The sequence below is a fragment of the Chlorocebus sabaeus genome, chromosome 1, assembly GCF_047675955.1.
Source record: "Chlorocebus sabaeus isolate Y175 chromosome 1, mChlSab1.0.hap1, whole genome shotgun sequence".
NCBI classification, from domain to species: domain Eukaryota; kingdom Metazoa; phylum Chordata; class Mammalia; order Primates; family Cercopithecidae; genus Chlorocebus; species Chlorocebus sabaeus.
This window is the reverse complement of record NC_132904.1, coordinates 5217576-5222956: the sequence shown is the minus strand read 5'-3', so window position 1 is coordinate 5222956 and position 5381 is coordinate 5217576.

Here is a 5381-nt window from a genome sequence, read left to right as displayed (position 1 = left end):
TGATGATTTTGGTGATGGTGGTGGTGGTGATGTTGATAGTGGAAGTGGGAGTGATGGTGGTGATGGAGGCAGCAGTGATAGTTTTGTGGATGGTGATGGTAATGGTGAAGGTGGAGGTGACGGTTTTAGTGGTGGTGGAGGTGGGGGTGATGGTTTTGGTGATGGTGGTGATGATGATGTTGGCAGTGGAGTAGAGGTGATAGTTTTAGTGATGGTGGTGGTGGGGGTGGGAGTAATGATTTTTGTGATGGTAGTGGAGGTGGGGGTGATGGTTTTGGTGATGGTGGTGGTAGTGGTGATGGTGATGTTAGTGGTGGAGGTGGAGGTAATGATTTTAGTGATGATGGTGATGATGATGTTGGTGGTGGAGATGGGGGTGATGGTTATAGTGACGGTGATGGTGGAGGTGGGGGTGATAGTTTTGGTTATGGTGGTGGTGGTGATGGTGATGGTGGTGGTGGAGGTGAAAGTGATGGTTTTGGTGGTGGTGGTGGTAGAGGTAGGGGTGATTGTTTTGGTGATGGTGGTGGTGATGGTGATGTTGGTGGTGGAGATGGAGGTAATGATTTTAGTGATGGTGATGGTGGAGATGGGGGTGATGGTTTTAGTGATGATGATGGTGGGGGTGATGATTTTGGTTTTGGTGGTGGTGGAGGTAGGGGTGATGGTTTTGGTGATGGTGGTGGTGGTTGTGATGGTGATGCTGGTGGTGGAGGTGGAGGTAATGATTTTAATGATGGCAGTGATGATGATGGTGGTGGAGACGGGGGTGATGGTTTTAGTGATGATGATGGTGGGGGTGATGATTTTGGTTTTGGTGGTGGTGGTGGTGGAGGTGGGGGTGATGGTTTTGGTGGTGGTGGTGGCGGTGGTGATGGTGATGTTAGTGGTGGAGGTGGGGGTGATAGTTTTAGTGATGTGGTGGTGGAGGTGATGGTTTTAGTGATGCTAGTGTTAATGATGGTAGTGTGGGTGGAAGTGATGGTTTTGGTGGTGGTGGTGGAGGTGGGGGTGATGGTTTTGATGATAGTCATGGTGGTGGTGATGGTGGTGTTGGTGGTGGAGGTAATGATTTTAGTGATGGTGATGGTGGTGGAGATGGGGGTGATAGTTTTAGTGATGTGGTGGTGGAGGTGATGGTTTTAGTGATGCTAGTGTTAATTATGGTGGTGTAGGTGGAAATGATGGTTTTGGTGGTGGTGGTGGAGGTGGGGGTGATGGTTTTGGTGATGGTGGTGGTGATGGTGGTGTTGGTGGTGGAGGTGGAGGTAATGATTTTAGTGATGGTGACGGTGTTGGAGACGGGGGTGATAGTTTTAGTGATGTGGTGGTGGAGGTGATGGTTTTAGTGATGCTAGTGTTAATTATGGTGATGTTGGCGGTGGAGGTGGAAATGATGGTTTTGATGGTGGTGATGGTGGTGGTGGAGGTGAGGGTCATGGTTTTGCTGATGGCAGTGGTGAAGGTGAGGGTGATGGTGGTAGAGATGGAAGGGATGGTTTTGGTGGTGGCAGTGGTGGAGCTGAGGGTGATGGTGGTAGAGATGGAAGGGATGGTTTTCATGATGGTGGTGGTGGATGTGGGGATAATAGTTTTGGTGATGGTGGTGGTGATGGTGATGTTGGTGATGGAGGTGGAGGTAACGATTTTAGTGATGGTGATGGTGGTGGAGATGGGGGTGAAAATTTTAGTGATGATGATAGTGGGGGTGATGATTTTGGTTATGGTGGTTGTGGTGATGGTGATGTTAGTGGTGAATGTGATAGTTTTAGTGATGTGGTGGTGGAGGTGATGGTTTTAGTGATGCTAGTGTTAATGATGGTGATGGTGGTAGAGGTGGAAGTGATGGTTTTTGTGGTGGTGGTGGTGAGGGTGATGGTGGTAGAGGTGGAAGGGATGGTTTTGGTGGTGATGGTGGTGGTGGAGGTAAGGGTGATGGTGATAGAGGTGGAAGGGATGGTTTTGGTGGTGGTGGTGGTGGAGGTGAGGGTGATGGTGGTAGAGGTGGAAGTGATGGTTTTGGTGGTGGTGGAGGTGAAGGTGATGGTGGTAGAGGTGGAAGGGATGATTTTCATGATGGTGGTGGTGGATGTGGGGGTGATGGTTTTGACAATGATGATAGTGATGGTGGAGGTGGAAATGGTGAGGTGGTGGTAGTGGTGACGGGATGTCAACGTGGTTTTGGTAGAGATGAAGGTGGTGGTGATACCTCACAACCTCAGCCCAGGAGAAGTATAGCAAGAGAAGATTTGAAGTCGGAGGACCTTACTTCTGGGTCCAATTCTGCTACTTACTACCTGGTGACCTGGGGCAATTTGCCTGGCCTCTCTGAAGCTCAGTTTTCTCATCAGTAAAGGGAGTGATATTGCTTCCCTTTCTGGACAGTGTGGGGATTAGAGTGGCCGAGGCCTGTGGCCGCCTGTAATTAACTGTAATTCTGGGGCACTGTGGGCCTCGAGGATGGGCCAGCTTGACTGCTGTGCAGACAAGGCCAGGGTCTAGAGAATGCTGCTGCAGAGGACTGCGGCATCTGTGACTTTTTCTGGGGAGCAGGAGCCCCTCCTTGTTCAGGGGGCAGCTCCTCTTCCTTTTGGGGAATCTCACACAATGTATATTTCCCTTGGTGTGGTTCAGAGGGGCTGGCAGTCCTAGGATCCGCACTTCCTGGTCACAGGGGTGGACCTTTGATGCAGGCTGGGCCCAGTGTATCTCTCCCTAGGCCTCTTCTACTTTGGCTCAAGAGCTACAAAACTGCCTGAGGCTGCCAACAGTTGTCTTTCCCCTTGAAGAGTCCCCGGTTTGCCATGGGAAGTCTAAGGGTAACTCACTAAGAGCAGCAGAGACAAGAAGCACGGAAAGAGGAGCAGGGGGAGAAAGAGGAGGAGAAACAGGGATGGTGCCAAAGAGAACCCCAGGGGCTTCGTTGAAGCTGCTGAATCCAGCTGTGCCTGAAGACAGCACCATCCTCTCAGTTACACAGGTTACAGAATGACCTCAGGAGTTAAGAGTTGGGCTTCCGTGTTTTGCAAACCAAAGAGTCCTTCTCTACACCTCTCACCGCTTCGGTCTCCCAGAATTCCCAGAACCTTCCCAAGAAAGCACAATTTGTGACAGGGCTGACTTCCAAATTTGGGGACAAAAGACTCTTGTCTTGGCAGACCAGATCTGGCTTATTACCGCTCTTTCCAGAGAACGCTGGGACTGACCCAGCTCCTGGCCCCGATGTCCGGGGACAGAGGTCAAGATGTGCCGCCAACCCCTGCATCCCCAGGCAGCCCCTTTATAGGAAACTTTTCATACACAGTGGAACAGACCGGGCACGGTGGCTCACACCTGTAATCCCAGCACTTTGGGAGGCTGAGGCGGGTGGATCACCTGAGGCCAGGAGTTTGAGACCACCCTGGCCAACATGGTGAACCCCCATCTCTACTAAAAATACAAAAATTAGCTGGGTGTGTGACTCACACCTGTAATCCCAGCACTTTGGGAGGCCAAGGCAGGAGAATCGTTTGAACCTGGGAGGCGGAGGTTGCAGTGAGCCGAGATTGTGCCACTGCACTCCAGCCTGAATGACAGAGTGAGACTCTGTCTCAATAAACAAACAAACAAACAAACAGACCAACCGTGGAACACCGTGACTGCACTCATGGATTACATAAAGTCTCATTTGAAACAATTCAAATGACACAGGAAAATGCTGATAGTCACCCCTTGCCCCCAGAGACGACCCCGGGAACCCTGGCAGACACTCTCCACTTCTCCCCAGGTATACACATGCCACTTCTTGTCAGCGGAATGGCTATGGGCTGTTCTGAAACTTGCTTTATTCCGGAGTCTTTCTGGGCACTGAGCACAGCTTCCTGACTTGTTAAAATGAAACTTCTTGGTCGCCTATTGAAACGATTTATTTGTTCAGTCCCCAGTGATGCATATGTAGGTTGTTGCCAATTTTTTGTGACCTTAAACATCCCTGCAGTGAACACACTTACGTGTTCAGATTTTACACCTATCCCGTCATTTCTGTGGGGTACATTGCTAGACAGGGAACTGCTGTGTCAGAACATATTTAGATTTTGGAGGGATTTGACACATTCTACTCAAGTTTGCTGAGGATTGGAAAGTCAGTGAGGGAGGATGTCGGTGAGCCCCAAATCCGCGACCACACTGGGTTTTGTTCATCGGAAAGAAAAATGGAAAAATGAATTTTTTTTTTTTCTTTTTTTTGAGACGGAGTCTCACTCTGTCTCCAGGCTGGAGTGCAGTGGTGGGATCTCGGCTCACTGCAACCTCCGCCTCCCAGGTTCAAGCAATTCTCCTGCCTCAGCCTTCTGAATAGCTGTGATTATAGGCACGTGTCACCTCCCCCGTCTAATTTGTGTATTTTTAGTAGAGACAGGGTTTCACCATGTTGGCCAGGATGGTTTCCATCTCCTGACCTCGTGATCCACCCACCTCGGCCTCCCAAAGTGCTGGAATTACAGGTGTGAGCCATTGCTCCTGACTCCCGAGAAATGATTTTTGAGGTGGGAGAGAGGAGTCGGTAAGAGGGCCCCACTTTTAGGAACCATAGCTTCCTCACTGCTCAGTACAGGCCTTGTTCATCTTTGGAAAAAACAGGCGATGGTGGTGAGGGAGGCAGAGGAGGAAGTGTCGTGGAATGTGGTGGCTCTGTTAGGTGAACAGCTGTTCCAGCTCACCTGGAATTTTCCTGCTTGGTTTTGTCACTGCAAGGTCCTCATCCTGGGAAGCGTCTCCTCTGCATGGGCAAATCAGAACAGTTAGTCACCTACTTTCAGCTTCTGGGGCCTGTTTCTCAAGGCCAGAGGCTCTGCTGGTATGCCCTGTGCCTTCCCTAGGGACAGCGGGTCCCATGTGTGCCTTCCACGCTGGCTTCCGGGAAGGCGTGTGCTGAGAAGCAGCAGGCCCAGTGCCCAACGGGCTTGGCCGCTGGCTACCAGGGCTGGCAGCACAGAGTGGTCCCAGGTCTCCTGAATCAGGAACCCGGGCAAAGCTGTGCCCATTCCCACGGAAGTGGCTGTGCTTCATCTACCCGGAGAGGGTGCTCACAGGTTGATAAAACTGCTGTGTGATACTGAACCCAAGGGGCTTGCTTCTCCCTTGTCCTCATTCCACCAAGTGGAGGAAACCAAGGCATGGGAAGGGGAGTGACTTGCTCCAAGTCATGTAGCTCTGAGTCTCCGAGCTTGGACCAGAATCCAGGTCGCCGTCCTCCCAGTGGGTCACTCTACCCTGCACCCAGGAGCAATGTGTACTGCTTCGGGAAAGCCACCTGGGACGAACTCTTATGGCTTTGCACCCCCTTGTCCCATGGCTACAGGGCCAGCAGCTTCTCTCTGAGCTGTTTCCTGATGGAAGACCAA